Here is a 22,965-nt window from a genome sequence, read left to right as displayed (position 1 = left end):
GTAAGTTCCCCACAATAGCAAAAACAAAACTGTACCTTTACAGACTGATTCTCTTTAAGGGCCAGATAAATACTGTCTCAGTGTATAACTCCTGCAGGAAGTTTAATTTCTCTGACTATCACATCATTACATTGCAGCATTTGGCCATTTGAAGGTAACACAGAGTTATCAGAGAGAAACTATCTTGATTTGTGCTGTAGTGGTTTGTATGTTATGAACAAACCAATGCATTTTGAATAAGTGCATTTGGTGCAGCAGTCTGAGTATGTTATGACTGTAGCAGGAACCAAAATATCACTGGAGGCTTATTGTTAATTGTTCAACTGCTGAAACTACCTCTTCATCTATATTTTCCACATCCACTGTCTATGTCTTGTCATACAGCTTGGTTACAAAGTTCAAAGTTGTAATTTTTGGACTTTTTTTTTTTTTACCTTTTAAAAATCCTCGTTAAACCTACGTTAATCATTTGCAAAATATAGCAGGGACAAGTTGATCACTAAACAAAATCCCCCTACATTTTCCCATTATACAGTGACAAGACGCTACAGTAACTTGTAACTCTCGTTTATTTCGTATATGCTCACATGTTGCATGTAAAATGTTTTATTAGATATTCATAATTTCATCCATGCAGTTGAGGAAACCTGAGGCCAATAATTGCCATCACGTTTAAGTAAAAAGGTGCATGTCTGGAAAGGGTTGTGGCTAAAGTCCTTTACAGAGTGGTGGAAAATAACTTACAAGTACAATTTTGAGGTACTTGTGTTTTACTTGAGTATTTTCATTTTATGCTACTTTATACTTCCACTCCTACTGTCAAATTACTATTACTTCTATTATTTTGCTTCCATGCCGGTGGCATTCTGTTTTCGGGTTGTCCATCCGTCCGTCCGTCCCATTCTCTCGTGAACGCAAATCTCAGGAACGCCTTGAGGGAATTTCTTCAAATTTGGCACAAATGTCTACTTGAACTCAAGGATGAACTGATCAGATTTTGGCGGTTAAAAGTTACTGTGACCTCACAAAACACGTTTTTGGCCTTAATTGAAGAATTCATTTGCTAATTATGACAAAGTTTCACACAGATGTCTAATAGGATAAAATGTGATAAAGTGATGACATTTTACATTCAAAAGGCCAAAAGTCAACTTCACTGTGACAACATAATGTTCTGCAAAAACACTTTTCTTGTCATTATTCAACGCCATAACTCAGGAACAGAAGAATTGTGACCATATTTGACATTTGGATACTGAATTAGTGACACTAATCTTGGGTGCCCACCTTGAAACTGTGAAGCATCCACATTTTAGAATTTGTAGCTTATATATCTGAAGCATTGTCATGGCGACAACTATCTGTTCTATCATAAGCAGCTTTATGGGCCACGCATGTGAACACATACAAGGAAAATACACTTAATACCATTTATTAAATTCCCTCAAAGTCTTCACTACAAATATTATGTGAGTCTGGACAGACATGGATATAAACTGCAATTTGACTGGTTGGTGGAGGCATACAATCACGAGGTGATATTTCTAGTGTACAGTATTATTAAATTAATAGTTACTTTTCAGACAAAGATTTGACACAATGTATAACATTAAAAAAAAGATTAAACCAGTGGTTTCCAACCTTTTTGGCTTTTGACGTCTTACAAAAAGCAGTGTGTAGTCAGGGTCACATTTCAGATGTCTATGAGTTGTTAACAGCTCCACCAAATAGTTGTGACTGGTAGACTGGGGTCTAATACTTATGTACTTTAACTTAAGTAGGATTTTTCATGCAGGACTTTTACTTGTAATGGAGTACTTTTACATTGCTGTATTGGTACTTTTACATAAGGAAAGGATCTGAATATTTCTTCCATCACTGCTGTTACATGAATAGTAAGAAGAGTAGGAAAGATGTAAAATTTATTTCTGAATAACAGTGACTCCAAGACTAAGACGTAAAATAGAAAAGAAGAGGCCAAAAAAGGAACTGGAGAGGCAAAGAAAAAGTGCAGGTGTTTTTTAATGCAGTTTAGTTGAACTACGTACCTACGAGATGTGAAGGTAAGAAACACAACTTCCTGTGCAGTTCCTGTTGTATGGAAACACATTTGGTGCTGTGCCTGCAACAAAGACACTTACAATGTCGGTCAACCAAATCTAAATTTTAGTTTTTTCTAGTCTTTTTTTGTATATTATATTAGCTCTATTTGCTGTCATCAGACTGCAGTGTGATATATAGATAGATTTTTTTAATGCCAACATTCATATAAACAGACTGGTGACTACATAACTGTACCATCCAAAGATGTAAGATATTTTGTCACAATTATAACAACTGCAACAATAACTTCCTCATGACACGATCATATCATGTTTCTGATAAAGTGTTACACTACACTAAGTGCTGTCTGACTGGTTTAACATGTGTGCTTTGTGTGTGTTTCATCACAGTCATCACAGGCTGGCCAGTGTGCACGTTCAAACTTGTCCAGGATTCATGGAAAAGACAACAGTGTGGCGAATGTGTGTGTGTGTGTTTACATGTATTACAGTGAAACAGATACAGAAAGCGATGAGGGAAGGAGGTACAGTACTCATCCATCTTAATTGAGTGCTTGCTCATATTACTGTTCCTCTCTTTCTTCTGTGATGTTTTGCCTTTTTGTTTCTCTCTTTTTTTTACACCCAGGCCTCCCCCCTTTGGTACCTGTTCATCCAGCAGAGTGACTGACGGCCAACCAGCTAACAACCTCTGTACCATCAATCACACCTTGTGATCATGTTGGCACATACTGTAAGCCTTAAACGCATCTTCAACTTCACGACTTGCACACACACATCCTGTACTTACTGGGGTGTGTAGAGAAGAGCATCAGAAGAGGCCATGCCGGTGTGACACATACACACACTTTGTCACTCTAACCCATTTCCAAATGCCCTACGCAACATGCCCACACACTTTTTGTATGTGCAAGTGCCCTGTCTGTGTGTGCGTGTGAGTTATCAAGGCCCTGTGTTTCCTGTTTTGCAATCCCCATGTACCCTCCCAAAAAACGTCTGCCTCTGGCTGATTCTGGAGCAGCGTGTTCTCTGCCCCTTTCAGAGGGGGCATTCAACACTAAGACATTTGAACATATGAATGTAGTAGCATAGAATAACACAGTCCATTTGTTGTTAACATTTTTCACATATTAAAACTTTTATAAAAATGATTTTGGGTGACAGTGCCTTTCTTCTGGCAATAAACAGGGTTATTTTTCTTCAAAATCATAGTAGAACTAGATTTTACGCTTCAATAAAAACACAAAGAGCTCATAAAACTGTGTTCAGATAACACCAGAAGCTAATTTTATGGCCTTTTCACACCTACCTCATGTGGTCTGGACTTTCAGACTTTTCAGTTTGATCCAAACCAAAATTACAGGTGTGAAACCTCTCCCGGACCACGGTCCACACCAAACAGCCAAACCTTGGTCCAACGAAAAGAGGTGGTCTCGGTCCGGATCAGACTGAACCATGGTTTGGTTTGTTTCAAGTGTGAAAACATTTTTTGGATGGTTTGGATTTTCGGACCAATTACAAGAAGTTCTGGCAGACTATCATATATAAAAATGAGCCACAGTAGCACACAGGGAGAGGAGGAGACCAAGTTTTTAAATGAAATATGGTCTGACATCATTATAAAAACTCAAATGGAAAAAACCTGATATGAGAGGACAGGAGAACATACGGAAGATAAAGAAACTGCGGCAGCAGTATATAAAGGTGCGTGATGCCATTAGAAAAAGTGGTGTGTCGACCAATGAGAAGGACAAATTTCCTTTTTATGACGTAAATAATAATTTAATAATATTATTTTTGTGGCAACGAAATTAATCTCTTCATTCATTTTTTTCCATTAATTCAAACGGCAATAGAAGGCTACCCGCTGAATTGACAACACGCCGACATCAGATGCAAGCCCGTCCGAAAAACCAATCAATGTCAAGTTCAGGGAGACGCAGCCCTCATAGGTGAAGACGACAGGACGTAGGTATGTCATGTCAAGTTCTTTAGTGCACTTGCATAATTGCAATGTGACACCAAAACTAACCGGATCAAATGTAACAATGTAACAAAAACATGAACCTTGGTTCAGACTTTCAGGTGTGAAGAGGCCCTTAGATGCAGCACAAATGACATTTTGTTAAACACCACCCCCCTTAGTTACTGCTACACCGGTCAAGCTTTCCATTCTTGCACAGCACATATGGAGTTTGAAATGATAATGACAGCAGATATATTGACATTTCTTTGATTTTAGACAGAGGTAGATCAAAGCAGCTTTTTGTTTCTAGCCAGTGACCATCTATTTTGCTGGCTGATTTACAGTGACTGACAAACTTTAACAGCTGTAGCTATCTAGCTGATTAAGCTAACGTTATCACCACGAGTTGGTGTCAGTTGTCCCCAGCTGACTTGTTTTGAAATGACAACACTGTAAAAGTTAAATATGGACTTGATGGATACATAAATGATATTGTGCTAAAAGACTGAGGTTAAAGCTGCATGTCCCAGGTAAAAAGTCAGTATGCTCACCAGTTGATGATATATGTACAAGAAATAGGAAAGAATAAAACTTGGTCCTGTAAGACTAAGAAAGAAAAAGAAAAAATAAGAAATAAGAAAATAAGAATAAATGTAAGATCAGACTGTTATTTCGTTCTAACACAACCCTCTATACAGACTTTATGTGTTCACTTTTAACAATATGAGAGAAAATGCTTTAGGGATGAAAATTTAACCGATGTGTTCAGGTCATGTTGGCTGGGGAAGCTGGAGTGTAAACTTCCCCAAATTCAAGAGCAGGATCCTGTTGTGTACCTGGATAAGCAAGTTAGCTTGATTTGATTGCTGATAATTTGACGCAAGCCTATACAAGTCCATATAAACTCATTTTCAGATGCACATGATCTAATAGGTTTGAAAACTGGCAGGTTATGGAAAAATCATTACAATTGGTTGGTGTAATCATCCAAATTAAATTCACACATCTTCATCACAAGAAAGAATAATAAATATGCATGTTAAAGTACACAAAAAATAATATAGGTGCACTTAAAAAACAAAAAAACAATCCAAATCAGTCAAGAATGAACCTTCAAGCTCAATTCAGATATAGTTTGGGATATACTGTAATTATCACAAAAAACATGACCTCATGTCAAGTCAAGCAAAGTTTCTGACCAATGGAACCAAGAAATATGGCATTTACAATAATAAAGCCATTATAATGGGAATGTGTCAATTGAACACTAAAATTTAGGAAATTTACTTGCATTATTGGCTGTACTGGATTGAAACAAACTATTAATTCAACATTAGAGTAAGTTTACAAGTTATAGGTAAAGTGCTGAAATCACAGATTGACTATTGAACTCATCATATAAATTGGCCGTCCAATTAAATCGCTTCTCACACTAGCAAGAATGTAGCCAGTAATTTAGTAGCATAAATAATGGAAATGTGAAAACACTTTGGTGCGAAATGCAAAACACAAAAGCACTAACAGTGTAGGAACACATAAAATGAGACTTACAGACGGGTGACAAATGAAAGGAAAAATCAACATAAAGTGTCTTAGTAAGGTGTTGGGTCACCATGTGCTGCCAGAACTGCTTTGATGTGCCTTGGCATTGATTCTACAAGTCTCTGAATTCTTCTGGAGGGATGAACACCGTTCTTCCAGAAGATATTCTTTCATTTGGTGTTTTGATGATGGTGGTGGAGAGCGGTGTCTAACATGTCAGTCCAAAATCTTTCATAGGTGTTCAATTTGGGTTGAGATCTGGTGACTGTGAAGGCCATAGCATATGATTATTATCATTTTCATACTCATCATTTGGTGACCCCCCTGTGGATGGGGGCATTGTCTTCCTGGAAGAGACCACTCCCATCAGGATAGAAATGTTTCAACATGGGATCAAGGTGATCACTCAGAGCAACTTTGATTTGCAATGACCCTTCCCTCTAAGGCGACAAGTGGACCCAAACCATGCCAACAAAATGCCCACCCCCATAGCATAACAGAGCTACTGGATCCCTTGGGGTCAAGCATTCAGACCTGTACCAGTTTTTCCTTTAATTTGTCATCCGTCTGTATGTCGTTGACTCTATTCCTCCATTGCATGCTGGGAGGCTACCCTACACACCTACATCACATAAGTGCAATAACATGATCAGGATTCAGCCAGTTATATGAGTACCGATCATGGTTTCAATTCTCTACTCATGTTGCCTTTATTTCAATGTAAGAGGGCACTCTTAAGTGTTGAAAGGCCCATGGGACAATTGGTTTCACAGCCAGCGGTAAATATAATCAACAACACACACCAACCTACAGTCAAACAAATTACACAAAAAAAATAAAGAATTACATAATACTGTTCAAAAAGCCAATGGTAGCTGGGACAAATTAGTTTTTGAAGTCTATTGGTCCAGCCAGGATTGACAGGGCCTTCTTTGTGGCCCTGATTCTGTACAATAGAGAGAGTTTGTTTTAGAATTAACATCATTATTTTTGCCTGATAAAAGCATGGTAGCCCAGATTAGTAAATCTATATTTGAATAACAAGACCCAGGACAGAGAAAATGTTAGCCTTAACTCTGAGAGTTTCCAGGACTGGTTACCACACAGTGGGGAAATAGGACACAGTGGATATTCTTATCAGGACAGAACATGAAGCAGAAAATTTGCTTTATGATCTGTTCAACTTAAGACTCAGTTTGTGCAAGCATTCAGAATCATTGCTGTCTTAAATCATGTGAAGATATGTGGACAATCTCTTATCCGTAAATTGACAGTTTACACAGAGTGGGTGTTGGGAATTGTTTATGTTGCAGGTGACAGATTTTCCCTGAAATTAAACTGTAACATCTTCCTGTGTGATAAAATTGCATGACATTGGTTATCTACCTGGATGCACCTGTTGTGCATATGAATATCTCCTCCTCGCCCTGTAGTTATCTGTCCAGACGGCTATGCACCTGTAGTTTACAACTCCCATAACACACCTGAAAACTAACACTTAAGACAACTGAGTCAGGCCAAATACCTCTACGCATTGCAACTGTTACATGTAGCTGTGGGGGGTTTCCTGTCCATATTTATTGCTACCATTTTGTGTAATATAATGAATAATCAATTTATCTAAGGCCATGCCCATTGAGGTGATTTCCCTTAGAGGCAGGTGTGTGCTTGCTGGCGTATGTGTGAGTGTGTGAGAGTGACTTTGCAGCCGGGAGTTCCCCTGGGGTAAGTAATTCACAACTTTCACTTATCAATACCACACATTGATGAATGACTAAATGACTATGAAAGATTCATATTGTGCAGACTGTCACACAGCAAATCAGGGACTCCCAATAAACAGGCATTACCTACAGTGTGTGTGGCTGTGTGTGAGAAATGAATGTTCCTCTAAATTAGCTTTGCCTCTGTCTGACATAACAGCAGGGCTGGACCAGCACAGGGCCTCTAGGTGTGGCCAGGGTTTGTGCTGGGGATAGAGTTTGATTGGAGTCAATTGTGGTCAAGAGAGGTGCCTACTGTGGTCAGATATTGTATGTGAGTGTGTGTATGTGTGTGTGTGTGTGTGGTTTCTGCTTAGGATGGGTGGAGTTGGGCAGGGCTTTTTGCTCCTATCATACCCTCAAAAGAATGTGGCCTCTTTACTGAGAACTTACAGTGACAAAGGTCAAAGCAGCAACATGATGCCACAAAAAGTGTTTGCCTTATGCATTGTCTATCAAATGAAGCAGAAGGGATTCCAGGATAGAGCGATGAATAGGCGGCAGTCATGGATGATTTGGGTCTCTGGTGTCTGAAGATTCTATTTGACTCGACATGAGAACATTAAGAGGAAAAACACATATTAAAAAGCACCAATGTTTCAGGAGCACAGTGTTTGTCATGGTGAGGAGTGACCAAACACTCTCCTTGAATTGTTAGGTGTTACCTGACCAACAAAACACACATATATAATTTACATAAGACCGAGATATCAAACGTTGAACAAACCATGGGTTAGAAGCCTTTATGTAATAGTACTGTCCACAAAATGCTGGCTAAATTTTAAAACAGGGTTTTGCAGCATTGAATTCTGAACTGGGGGTCTGCTGGAGATCACTCCAGGAGCTCTCATAGGTTTTTTTTTTCTAGGTTATTCAACATCTTCAGGTCTGCTCTCTATGCAACAGTGACATTGATTGTGATTGGAGGGTCAGTGAGGTCAAAACTGCAAGTTTAAAAAGTCAGATAAGGCAAGAAGGAACCTCCACAAACAGAGTTTGAGCACAACACTGAATTTACAAAAGAGTGAGGACAATTTCTCTCTTTTTTTTATTAAGTATTTTGTGTAAGAGCAGGTAAAAGTAATCTTGTTCAATCCAAACCAGACTTAAAATTATTGTTTGGGCTTTGAGACAACTGAGATGTGCTTCATGCAACAGATGCTACAACTCAATAACAAAGTATTGATCCTAACATTTTTGCCCATCAGGTGTGTCCACCAGTCTTCTTAGTTGGCAGTCCTGTTGGTCACAGAGGAGGCAGCCATGCTGTGTTGTGCTGGGTTGAGTAGTATTTGTTGTTATGGCACAGAGGTGATCCCTCATCTCTCTCTCAGTGAGCAGCTGTCACTCCCTGCACCTCTGCTGTTGTTGTTGTCTCAGTGAGGTACTTTCCCTCCCTCACACTTCCTCCCACAGGACACTTTGTTTACGCCAGGGTGTGTGTGTGTGTGTGTGTGTGTGTGTGTGTATGAACGTGTTTAATACACTTGCCACATGTATCTTATGTGGGCCCCGCAAATTTCTCAGAATATGATTTAAATTGAATGTTCACTGCTTGTGATGCGCATGCGCTCATGCACACCAACACAAAAATGTGCTTTATTTCTCCTTCTGGCACAAATGCACATCTTTTAATCTTCCCCACTGTCAGACACCAGTAATCACAATCCAACTGAATGGTCAGACAGTGTTTTTATCACTATTGCCTCTCATTTTTTACAGTGACAAAGTTGTGTCATGTGATTGTTTTTGCTTCTCTTTTCTTCGCTCACTCTCATCTCCCTTCCATTGGTTTACTCTGCCCTAATGTCCACTATACAAATGCATGGACGTCCATCTTTGTGTTTACATCAGTGGGGAAATCAATCTCGTCAAAGCTCGGGAGGACAGGAAATGACAGGTACTGTGCGTGTGTGTGTGTGTGTGTGTGTGTGTGTTTACAGTAATATGTGCATGAACAGAGAGAAAGCTGGTTTTAACAACACACAGAAAATTTGCTTACCTCGGCTGAGCCCTGCTGCGGGTGTGTGTGATGAGAATATGTGAATGCTTGTTCAGAGAGAGTGTCTGTGCACGTACGATAGCAGGTCTTGTTGCCTTGTTTCTCACCTTTTACTTTTACAGCATCACTGTATGTATACATGAAAGGTAGGTGCGAGACTGATCTGCCTGTTTGTGTGTGTGTGTGCGTACATGTTTACAGGATGTACAGTCGCCGCCGCGCTCATGTTTGAGCTTCCTTACATGAATGTGTCTCCATGTATTGGTAGCAACAGTGTGAACACGCATGCGTTACCTGGACAATAATCATCACCGCTTATTTGGATATCAGTGTCATGCGGCGCAGCATTCAGGCTCTGGCCTGCTCTCTAACACCGTCTCTTCTTTGAGGAATATTTATCCTACATCGACCTTTCACCTTCAGTCTTTTTCTCTGCGTTTGCTGGACTTCTCATCCCAAATCGCAGGAATAAGACTCAGAGAGGAATTGGGAATCCCCAGCTAACGGCTTCTCTGATAAAAGAAAGGTAGAGTGCTGCACCCAGCAGATGGTATGTGGTGAGTGGATAAGGTCTGAACATGACAGATGTACATTATTAACTCATGGTCTGCAGAATAAAAAGAAGTTTTAAACATGTATAAGAGTGGCATAAATACTTGTAAAATTGTGTATCAAGTGAAATCTAACATTCTGTGTGTGAGACATTATCATGTTTATCTGACATCATGTAAATCAAAATGTTTTTCTGTATTTGGTTGTGAAAACTGCATGGTTTTCACAACCATGCAGTGAAAGATGATGACCTTGTGTTTATGCAACAGAAATCATTTATGGGCTACATGTTGACTATCAACACAGTTTTTCTGTTTATAAAAGCAACATCTTCATAATCATTAAAAGTTCTTGTGTGAATCTTGTGTGAGTGTAACTGTGTCCAACAATGAATATTTCTAATGAGGAAGAATATGTTGGTTATTATTCTGAAGTGCTTCCACTCAAAATGTGCCCTCTAATACTGGCACTGCTGCAATGAAGTTGTGAAGTTGTGGTATAGACACACACACACACACACACACACACACACACACACACACACACACACACACACATACACGGGCTCTATATCCATCTGTTTTCTCTGTTGTTTTTTTTCTCCCCTCACAACTTGACAATCCCACAATTTCTTATCTCTCTGCACGGCTGTGCTCCTACCACCCTGAATCCTGCCCTCCCCCCTTGCACACTCTCCACATCCTCACACAAGCACACACATACATATACACACACACACACGCACACACACACACACAGAGACACACACACCTCAACCCCCCTTATTCTGCTGATGAGCCAAAGCGTCTGCTTGGTCACATTACCCAAATGTTGCATCCAGATAACTACACAGTGAAGCCTGTGGTTTTGTGTGTGTGTGTCTGTGTGTGTGTGTGCGTGAACCAATTTTCAAGGTGTGTATAATGTTCCTAATTCCGCTCATGATGCTTTTGGTGATAGACATGAATGAATTATATATTTTTTCATTATTATTATATGAATTATATAAAGCTTGTGGGTTTTACTGATTATGTTATACGTCCACAAAACAAATCACACAAATATGCAGCATGTAAACACTCAGGCATACTGAATGTATCTATATATGTCACCAATATGAAGCTTCAAGGTAAAGTAAATGTCAGAAATTTGGATTTTTACAATTGCAGATTTGTGCCTCAGCTGATTTTAAAATTCTATGAAAATGAGTTAAATCACACCACAGGGAAACACATATCAGGATGTTTTGCTATTAGTTTATTGGTTTTGTACAGCTGCAACTAGTGATTATTTCAATTATTGATTTATCGGCCGATTACTTTCTCAATTAATCTTTTAGTCTATCAAATACATATAACACATTCATAACATATTCAAAAGAGTTGTTTTACTCAACTAAAAGTCCAAAATCCCAACTTTTTTTTTTCTGACAAGGCATTTTTGCTTGAAATATGACTAACATAATGTAGTCAGAGGAAGAGATTAGGCAGCTGATCATCAAGTTATCACAACCACATATGTTAATAATAAATTAATCATAAGACATGACCCAAAAATAGGATAAGTGTTGTGCTGTATGTCTCTTCTCTTCTCTTCTCTTCTCTTCTCTTCTCTTCTCTTCTCTTCTCTTCTCTTCTCTTCTCTTCTCTTCTCTTCTCTTCTCTTCATTGAGGATATTATTCAAAAACATTTATGTGTGTGAGAAAAATCATTTCAAAAACACACTGTACACTTGGCTCCTGCTTCATCAGTCTCATCGCAAGCCAGCGTGACATGCTGTTACTTGATGCTTAAATAATGATTATGGCATGAAATAAATACATGAAAAGAAAACATTGTGGTCTCAACTTTTGACAAACATCAACAACAAACAAAACAAAATGTCATAGATAGATAGATAGATAGATAGATAGATAGATACATAGATAGATAGATAGATAGATAGATAGATAGGTAGATAGATAGATAGCATAATCTTTTTTTGCAGTGTGCCTGTGTCAGCACTGTGTTGCCATAGTGCCCAACTCAAAAGACACACCAGCTCAGATAAGACCTCTGAAACACACCTTGCCACTTCTCTGGTATTTGCTGGTCTTATCTTTAGGGGGACAGGTGTCTCAAAATCTGCCGTCTGCATCATTCAGTACATTTATCACACAAACACACAGATTCAGAATTGTTTGCTCAGAATTTCCCGCCGCTGATAACATAACTTCTCTGCCGACACTGGAGACCTACGGATCACCCACTCAGGGAATGAGGATTGAGGTGTGGTAATTTGGTAAACATCATACAGCTCAAACATCATCATAATTACAAAAAAAAGACTTTTTTTCAGGTAATATCTTAATGTTAAACAAGATGTATATTGCAATGAGTTTCATATTTGGACAATCAAGTTACTATCTTCTTAAGACATGAAAACTCTTGCTCTTTTTCCTCTTGTATCCACATTTGTTCCTCTTCTGACATAGTGACTGTTGAGCCTAGAGGCTTTTTCCTTTAGCTAACACTATGCGTGAAAGGAGAACATTGTCAGCACACACCGAGTGTACATGCTCATACACATTTATGCACTTTCGGTTTAGTGTATACTTTGTCAGCATTTGCTCCTCTTCCTGTCAACTTCCATAGAAGACGTGAGGGAGGAAAATTGCAGCAACATTTCTGATCAGAATTGATGCATAGTGTGTCATAGGTTTTGCCACTCTTGCACACTGTATGTATGTGCGCGTGGGTGTGTGTCTGTGGTTTATGCCATCTGACACATAGACCCAACATAACTGCAACCATTAATATACAAAATGAATGTTTGGAAGGCTTACACACATTAAGTGTTTAGTCGACAAGAGAACATGTCCTCGTCTTCAAGGTGTTCTGAAAAACGAATACAAAGGAAAATTGGATTTAAAATGTCTTTGTTCAGTAGTTTAATGTCTAATGTATCTCTATGTTTTACATCTGCATTTGTGTGTGTCTGTATATGCTCCGGTGCACAAACAAAACCAATAAAATTTTTGCCCACTGTTCTTTATTCCTGATGTTGAGCTGCAATAACAGCACAGTGAATGATGTGTTCAACATGCTTCAAACAAACTAACCTGGTGCGAGTTGTACACACGAAAAGTGCACAGAAGTAGGCTAGTTGTGTGAAGAATGGAAAACAGAACATGAAAAAGAGGTTCAAATCCTGCTCATTTTCTCACCTCCACATCATTGCTGTATGGAGTGGACGTGCTTGTCTTGGTTTAAAAGATATTTTTTGACAAACTACTGTTCTTAAGTCAAATGTTGTGGTTTTTAAATGTGCTCTATAAATAAATTAATTTGACTACTGTTCCCATGGTCGAAAATGAGCTTCAGCACTCAACAATGGATTCATTTGGGATAAATATATTTTTTTGCCATTAGACTCTCACACCATAACACTAAATGCTGGCTCATAGCTTAGTAGAGCTGAGATGAGTTTCTTCATCTATTTTGATCATCTTTGAGTCATTTTTCTAGCAAAAATGACAAATATTATCTGGTTCCATCTTTTCGGTTATGAGCAGTCAAGTCATGTGTGATGATAAACTGAATATATTCAGGTTTTGGACTGTTGGACAATCTGAGGATGTCACCTCTGGCTTCAAGGAATAGTGACCAACATGTTTCATCATTTTCTGACATTATAAAGACCAAGAAATGTATTGAGTCATTGAAAATAATTTGAAGATTAGTCAATGATAAAAATAACAGCTGGAGCCCTAGATTATAGACATGTATGCTTATTTATCAGCAATTATTGTCAATCACCGTATTTGTATCTTTACTTTGAATCGTGTTATGGATACATGACATAACATAACCTCCTACACAATTTGTTTTATTTTTATTGTAAAATATGAGTTAAAGTTGTCAGTTAATGTGTCTCTGTGCATGTGATTCAAACTGTGCATATGTGTGTGTATGTGTGTCCATAGCAGCTTGTCATTCATAATGATTTCACAGAAGACTGCGATACTGTCCTATAAAGCTGCGTGATGCATTCACTGCCAGCTGTACTGTTGTTTTTTTTGTTTTGTTTCCCTCATCAAGCACTTTTCCTCCCATATGTCCTTTCCGACAGTTGCATCACACACACACACACACACACACACACACACACACACACACTTAGTCACAAACAGAGGAAAAGAGACACTAGACTGTACAGACGAACATTTGCTCGCTTCAGCTGTCTAACTTGGAACTAAGGATGATGTCAGAACATGACAGTCATCGCTCTATTCACCAGTTTATTTCATAACAGGTGTCATGCATACAAAGAGAAAGTGTGTGCGCCTATCCGCCTGTGTGTGCGTGTGTGTTTGCCTTTTCAGCCAGACCGTGTTTTGGACTGCAGACCACAAACAAGCCTGAGGTCTGAGTATTGTTATCTCATCGGCGCAATTATGCCCAGTCCTGCTCGCTCACTTGCACAAACACACACACACACATGCACACAACTTTCACCCCATTACCTCCACCCTATCCATCCTCCAAATGAGTTCAAGGGCAGTAGGGGGTGTATCTGAAGGGGGTGTGTTAGTGTGTTTTTGGAGGGGTGGAGGGTGGATGGAGGGCGGATTTATTGACGGCCGGGGAACCCCGGTGACAAGTGCCCTAAATTGGAGCGGTCAGGCGTGATCATGCCATGTGAATCGACTTGTCAGGATCACTTAGAGACAACAATGGAGTAGACGAAGGAGAGGAGAGGAGAGGAGAGGAGAGGAGAGGAGAGCAAGAGTTTTAGGAGAAAAATATCTGTGTGCTGGTTGAATGTATGATTGAGGAAGAATTGAAACTTGAGTGTTTGTGTGCATTTGTGGTAGTGATGGCAGCATGGGGTGGGGTTATGGTGAACGTGTGTGTGTGCACGCGTGCGCGTGTGTGTGTGTGTGTGTGTGTGTGTGTGCGTATGTGTGTGTGTGTGTGTGTGTGTGGTGGGCTCCATTGAAAGGCCCTTCCTTCTGCTCTATTTACCCAGGTGAATAGGGAAGCTGGACCAAGCCTGAGCGGGAAAACATGTCAGTCTGTGCTGTGCTGTGTGTATGTGTGTGTGTGTGTGTGTGTGTGTGTGCATGTGCGCGTGTGTGTTTGTGTGTTGGTACTTGTGACTGTATGCCAGCACAAGTTCTCAAGACAAAAAGCTAGCCACATGACCTTACTCCCCCAATCCCAAACCTAAATAGACACACAAACACAAGCACCCAACACACACACATACACACACATTAACACACACTGAAACCCAAAAAATCCCTGACATATTTTGGATTCATAGCAACATAAAAATACTTTTAATCATGTCCAAGTTTCGACAGCTTATTTCCCCCTCCCTCTCTCTCTCTTTCTGTCTTTCTGTTTTTGGTGCGTGTAATGAATCAAACCTAGAGAGAGCCTTTGTGAAAGTAGACAAAATGAGGTCTAAATGGAAGTCTGGTGTGTGTGTGTGTGTGTGTGTACATGTGTGTGTTCAGGGGTGTTACTGAAAAAAAGGCCTCGGCCTCATCAAGTCAGGAAACTGGGTGACAACCTGACCACACACTCAGCACACCAGAAGGCTGTGGGGACGTCTGTCTCTCTGTATGTGTTTGCGTGTCTGTCCATTTCTGTTTGTGGTTACTCATAAAGACCCTTTTCAACCCATGACACCTGCTTCAATGAGGTGAAGGTATTTACAGTGTACAGTAGATCAATCTTTTTTTTTTTTTATAAATCCTCTCTCATGGTTTCTATTTATGCTTCATGAAAACTGTCAGAGGATGTCACATTTTTAGGGATTTTCTCATGTCTCACACTGATATACCACTTGATATGGTGATTGGACTTTGAATGCAGCAGATGTGATCAGAAGCCACATTAACAGCAAAGTGTAAGCACATTATTCTCTAATCTACATTATTGTTATCTTTTTTTTTTTAATTGCTAAGAATAACGTGAATAAAATATGCATTTTTTGCAATCATAACCAAATGTCAATTGTCATGATAATCACAGAAGGATGTGCTACTTTTACATACTTTGTAAATCTGCATGTAAAAGCCAGTACAAGATGTTCTGATGTAATCCAGCTATATTAAATATTGGCATATTATACAAATATGGTCATATAACAGATGTATTGTAATTCTAAAATCTGCAGCTGAGCTAACAATTTTGACGTCCTCTTCAATCTTTACACAGAATTTCATATTATGTTCCACAGCAAAAAAACAAAACAAAACAAAAAAAAAAAACCCAAAAAACAAAAACACACTCTCTCAAATGTAAATTCTAAAGTAGAGCGGAAGCAAGTCAATTAATCGATGAGCCGATAACTATTTTGATTTTCAATTAAACCATTTAAATTCTCTGGTTCCCGCTTCTCAAATGTAGAAGATTTACTACTTTTCTTTGTCTTATTTTATACATCTTTGTGTTATTTGAATAAGTCACTCTGGACTTAAGGAAATGTTAATAGGCATTTTTCACCATTTCCTGACATGTTATACACATAAATGATGAAATTACTGAAAAAAAGAGTAATGATCGTCTTGAACAAAATGTATGAATACTGTAAGGCTTGTAATGCAAAAAACTGTTTTGAAAATCTGTCAAGTGAATCCGTGGAGGAAATAATGTCTGATTTGGACATCATAAAGACGTCATCGTGATTATTTCACGATGCAAGCCAGCAAAGAATCCAACTATCTTTCTTTTCTGCTGATCTCCTCCCTTATTTTGTTTATTCCATATCTCTTAGTCTTTTATCAAATGGCCAAAGGCCTGTTTTTGCTCTTTGACACCGTTGGCACTGGACTTTGGCAGTCCTGACCCACTTTTTGAAATGTTTACAGTTATTGTTTTGGGCTATCTGCAACAGGCACATTGCTCTATACATTTTTTAGTCCTGAAAAAACAACAAATAAACGGCCAAACGAATGACAGCCAAATCTGGGAAGACAGTAACTGTTACAGACGAGCCTAATCACCTCAGCAGCAGCTCCAACAGTCCCCATCTCTCTCTCTCTCTCTCTCTCTCTCTCTCGATCTGTTCACTTCTCTAACCCTCCTATCTCTCCACCCTCAGTCTCTCTTTCTATGAGGCAGAGGTCTATCTGCACAATCTGTGTGTTCTGGTTGTGTGTGAGCATATGCATGCATGTGCATTTTGTGATTGTGAGAACATGTGAGCCATACAGTCCGTGTGTACTGGTTCTCACGTGGCTGTAGCCAAATTTGGACGTTTTGGACAGATGAACGGTTGTGCACCTTTACGTCTATCTAAAAACGGACAACTGAAAACAGAAAAAACTGTCCTATGAACATACACACACATGCACACCCTTTTGCATACATACACATAAAGTCTATTTCAGCAGCATTACTGTTGCACCATGCTGATTTTTTGTGTACAGAAAATTAAATAAACACTGCATATTATCACAGGGGTAATATAATTTATTTGAATGATCTATTACTGACCCCAGAATTTCTATAATTGGGACTTGTCTTGAGTAAAATGTGTCACCTGCAACATTAAATGAGCCTAAACTTGTGGTGTTTGTTTGGTCACATTTGGGTTACACTGGCTGATTCAGGGCAGGCTTGTCCCATATTCTTCATTTACAACACAAATGTTTCCACAGTAAGCACTTTATGGTTGAATGCTACAAGCAAAATTATGCTATTACTACATGCTGTGTATAAAAAGAAAGATATTATTACCCGTGCTCTGTTAAGCCAGGTAGCTAATTATACCTCAGCTTCTCTTTGATCTCTCTTAAAACAATGTTGAAGATCAATTCATTTCCTTTTACTCTCAGAACTAGGGAAGTTCTGTTTCTCTCTGTTTTTAATCTTTTATGTTTCTTCACATGCGTCACTAAAAGATTAAAACCTGTTTCAGCGTAGGCGACTTTTTGTGTGTAAATACTGACATAATGGATCCTTTTGTGTTCATACACAAGTGCTGTGTAGTGTGGGATGATGAATTAACAGATCTGTGGCCAAATTCCAGTTAGCTGCTTCGGTTTCAGGGTGCTGTTTTCGTGCATGTTGGCTCACTGTTGAAGCTGTGTCCCAATAGAGAGGCTGCATCCTTCAAAGGCTGCATTTGAAGACAGAATACATCACAGCGGCGCAACAAGGCTGTCCCATTTTGAAGGCTCCTTGAAATGTGGCCTTCTTTTCCTGAATTTGGAGGATCCAATGGCTGGATCCTTTGGGACAGCCAAGTATCCCAGAATGCATTTCACACCAACCGGCAGAGATGGCAGAGATTTTGGGCCAGGTTAAAAGCTGTTGTAATTTTCGATCTAGGCCTATTATTATGTCACTTAATTAAGTTTAAGTTAATTTTTTCAGGTGAGAAAGTAAACATTTAGATTCCTAATATGTGGTCAGATTATCAAAATAACTTCTGTTTCAAAATTTGCTTCGACAATGTGAGGAGCTGCCGGGTGAGAACGGCCAGTCATCACAGCTGCTAGCAGCCCAACTCCTGAGATGATCAGCCGCTCAACGTCTGTCCTATCTATCTATCTATCGATCTATCTATCTATCTGTCTATCATCCATCCATCCATCTATCTCCTCAACTTGTTTTAGCTGATTAATGACTTAATATTAAGGTAAGATTAGGGTTATTTTAAATATGAAATTATATTGTCAAAGTTAAATAACATTAGCCATATAAACTACATTAACCAACTATTGTTAACCAGCTAATGTTAACATTACTGTTGGCTAAAAGTACACAGCTTAACCAATCGTAATTTACCTGGAAATGGTCCTCTCTCAGCCTAAGATACATCCCGGACTGGTGCCATCGGGAAAACCTCTCTATTTCCTCTAATAAATAGTAATACAAAAAAAAATTAAATTAAATTTCTGGCTCCATTTCTACTAGAGGTGTCCCGATTGTCAACTGCAGCTGTCAAGGTTGATAGACGACAGGAGTGGCACTTCATGATGCGAGAGTAAGGGAGGGAACAGCTGGTGACGCAAATAAGAAATCCTCCGTAGACCAGACAATCTCCTTTAACAAGGCTGATGCTAGATTCAATCAGCCTGAGGGACAATTTGCAAAACTCTCATGAGATTTGTACACATTGTGCTTCTCAATTGTGAAAGTAACTCTAACCCTACCCCTAACCCTAACCCTAACTCCTAACCCTAAACCTAACCACACTCGTGAGAGTTCGTCCCTCTCACTGATCCAACCTAGCATTTACCATTTAATAATGCTTAGTCTGGCCACAAAGGCCAGTTCTTTTGAAGGATTTGGCCCCTGATTTGGGACACAGCAACACTGTCAGTCTGTCACTACTGTCTGTCAACTGAGTCATATTATTACCTGTGTCGACAAGTCAATAAGTCATAATGTCTGCTATGAAAAATGCCTATTACACAAGTTGTTTCATGTTCAGAAATGTTTGTAGTAATAATCAATGTATATATGTATATATATTCAATACTCAAAATTTGGGGAAATACACTTTGAACTTATTTTTTGTTATTGGTTTTTTTTAGTTTTTTTTTATCTGCACATACAGTATACTGTATACAACAGCATAACTCAGATAATAGAAATATAACCTTTGGGACAGGAGAGGTCAATATTCTACAAGTTGAAACAATGGACCTTCCCTAAACCTGAAAAAAGGGGAACTGATACATATGCTCAACCACTATTATGGAGTATACATTAGAGCAAGAGCCAGGAAGCTATTAGCTCAGCTAAGTATAAAGATATGGTTTTAGAGATAGCTATCTACTGTAACCATTTCTTGATAACCAACTGGCCTTTTTCACAAGACATTTTGACTTACCATATAAGGAAAAGCACAGGTGTTACTAATAACATTAATAATGGCTCTGCTCTATTCAGTAAGCCACGACAATGTGGCAGTAAACCAATACCAGAACCCTTTTCCTACTGTGATATATCAAAATGTCAACAATGAAAAAGGCCCATACATACAGTAGCATCGCCACTGGTTGGAAGTTACTGTGCCTGGCTGTTTTTGGCCAAGAAAGTGTTACAGCACGTAACTCCCCTTAAAAACACAAATTGTTTTGTTTTACATTTCAGATTGTGAATGGGTTAAATGAAGGAGATAAAGTGTGTTAATTAGTGGGCTTTAGAGATACTGGTAGGAAGATTTTTTAAACTTTGAACAGAAGCAGGCTTCCAGACAGCGCCTCCCGGATCTAACTCCATACTTCTTGCACAGAAATGAGAGCAGTATCCATCTTCTCATTCCACTCTGGGCAAGAAAGCGACTAAGTGTATTTTCCAAAGTATTGAACTATTCTTTTGATATATGATGCATTGTTTTCAGTGTTAGTGATAACATTAAAGCCCCCTTTTTGCCCCCCTAGACTCACTATGGCTATTATTTACTCTGTTTTGAACTCTTTGTTTCTGGTTCACTTCTTGACCTCACTGGAGAAGAGTCAAAAGACAAATATGGGTTCACAGGAGTAGAAGCATGTTTAAACCTCACTGAACCCCCTTTTTCTTTTTCTCTTTTCTCTCTCTCCATCTCTTCCTCGCTCTGTCTTCTTCTCTGCCCCCCACTCTTTTCTCCTCATCTCCGTACCATGGATGGGTAGGGTAGTTATCAGGCCCGGCCAGCCCAGCCCAGCCCTCCTACCTGACCGCTGCCAGCAGGGAGCGGCTGCTCTTGCCTGAGTATCTCCGACCACAACAGCGCCCAGGGAATGAGGAAATCAGGCTAGAGTAATCTATGCAAGCCCAGAGCACGCCGTCCAGCATGAGAGTGCACGGAGTGTGTGTGTTTTACGAGTGTGCACGTGCACGTTCAGGAGCCCGCCACTTCTGCAACATCCGGCTATAAATCTATTGTGACATGTCAAACTGAATTTATGAGCCAATCTGCTTGCGACATGCTTGATTTGAAAAGGGAAAGGAGGATGGATTAAAAAAAAATGTAGTAGTGAGAGTGAACTTCTGCTTTGACATTTAGAGAGAGAATATTTTGTAAATTTAAAAAAAACCATAAAGATGTAAACAATTCTCTTCAACCTCTCTGGTCTGTTTCAAAATACTAACACAACATAATAAAGTCTAAATGAGAAAACTTGAAACTACTGCTTGGATTCAAAAAAGGTGTTTACATCCTCACATTTTGTCAACAGTCACCATTAAAGTCTTTCTTGACCTATCATACAACACCAAAAAAATGTATTTACATCCTTGTTGCCCTGACATCCCTGAACCAAAAGTCACACCATCTCTTAGAGGAACCATATGGAAACAATATTTGGGCTCATAAAATTTTTGCATTCGGAAGATTAATGCATTTGCATTTCTATGTAAGAAAAAACATTTTATTCAAACTTAAACTATAGTGGTGCATAACTAAATGTAAAACAGAATGGTAGTTGTCATCTTTTTGACTCTGAATTTAAATTTTTACTTTAATTGCAGCCACAAATTGCTATTTCAACAACGTGGATGCCTCTTTTACTTGTGTATATTGAATTTTTATTTAAACAAATGAAGTTCTTTGCTCTATTCTGCTATTTTACATATTATTCAAAGTACATGAAGTGCACTTTTCTATGTTTTTAGTGTCTGTTAGTGCCTTTGGGACCATAACACTCTTCTGAACTGAAATGAACTTAGCATGAAAAACACTGCAAATCTAACATTGTAACCCAATGTTTTGATGATACATTATCAGTTTCTCCTGCTGCCTTTCTAAAATGGTTGCTTTGCTGCACTGTTGATGATAACACATTCACATTGCCCATATGCTGTTACACTTTTCAATTGATAAAAAGGAGGAAACAAGGAGGGTCCAATCAATAAGGTCTTGTTTTTTATTTTACAGTCACGTGCTGAATGGTCAGTGGTGTCAGTATGAGGCGAGATAAATAGTGAAATTTCAACAATTTGTCTTGGTTTGAATCCTAAAATACACTGACATCGATCCATCCTTTCACTGAATGGGGTGACACCACAGTATATTATATCTTACAATATCCATCTGAATATTGTTTTTGTCAATAAACCACTAACCCCCCCAACACACACACATATACACACACTTACACACAAAGGCAGCTGCCTTCTCACTCAGTGGAAGCAGGTGTCTGTGAATCTCGTGGGGTTTGGGGCTTTGTGTTTTTTGTTGTTTTTTTTTTTTGTTTTTTTTTTCTTCTGGGTGTAGTAAAAGATGGTGAAATTCCAGTGTGAAAGTCTGCTTCTTGCTCTGGCCTCTTTCTACAAGTAACCCCCGCCCACACACACACACACACACACACACACACACACATACACACACACACACAAAAACACACCACAACTGCTGACAGGGAATTTCAAACTCATCTTCACACATCAAACCTTTGCTATCATCTCTTTTCATCTCTTTACTGTCAGCATAATTGTTACAATATTTAAACCCACAATATTTTCATGTGAGTATATAATTAAGAATTAAAATTGTGTCTCTTAAACTTGCGGTAAACATGCATGTACCCCAGACAAAACTATTTCTGCGTGGCCCTGCTGTAAATATCACAGTTCCTGTTAGCTGTGTCCGTCGTGATGAATCTCATTTCTCTGTATCCCTCTGAGACTACTACTTGAGATGGGAATCTATATTTGAGGACACTGTGGTAAATCATGGGGGTGCAAGAGCTCAGAGGGTGGGGGTTGGTAAATATAACTCCTGGTCTGAGTCTGGGCCCCTTGGTTTACACAGGAAAACAAGTCTTCTCAAGAGACTGAATGTGGAGCTCATGCATGTGGTGGTAGTGTGTGTGCATGTATGTTTTTGGAGAACAATGAGAAGGATGGCTCATCTTCACATGCTTACAGTTGTGCAAGATGTACTGTAAGTCCCAGGCTCTGTGTAAAAGGAGACCAAAGTAAGTCTGTAACTTTCAATGTGGTGAGTGGTCCCCCTTATCCACAGAAAAAGAGGCAACGGTTGGGGACATTTGCTTATTACCTTAGCTAGCTGATAAACTCTGGACTCACTAAGTAATTGGCAGATGGAGGGAAAGTTTTATGATATGCTCGGCGCAACTTTAT

Source organism: Thunnus albacares, chromosome 16, assembly GCF_914725855.1.
Source record: "Thunnus albacares chromosome 16, fThuAlb1.1, whole genome shotgun sequence".
Lineage (NCBI taxonomy): Eukaryota > Metazoa > Chordata > Actinopteri > Scombriformes > Scombridae > Thunnus > Thunnus albacares.
This window is presented reverse-complemented; position numbering follows the sequence as displayed.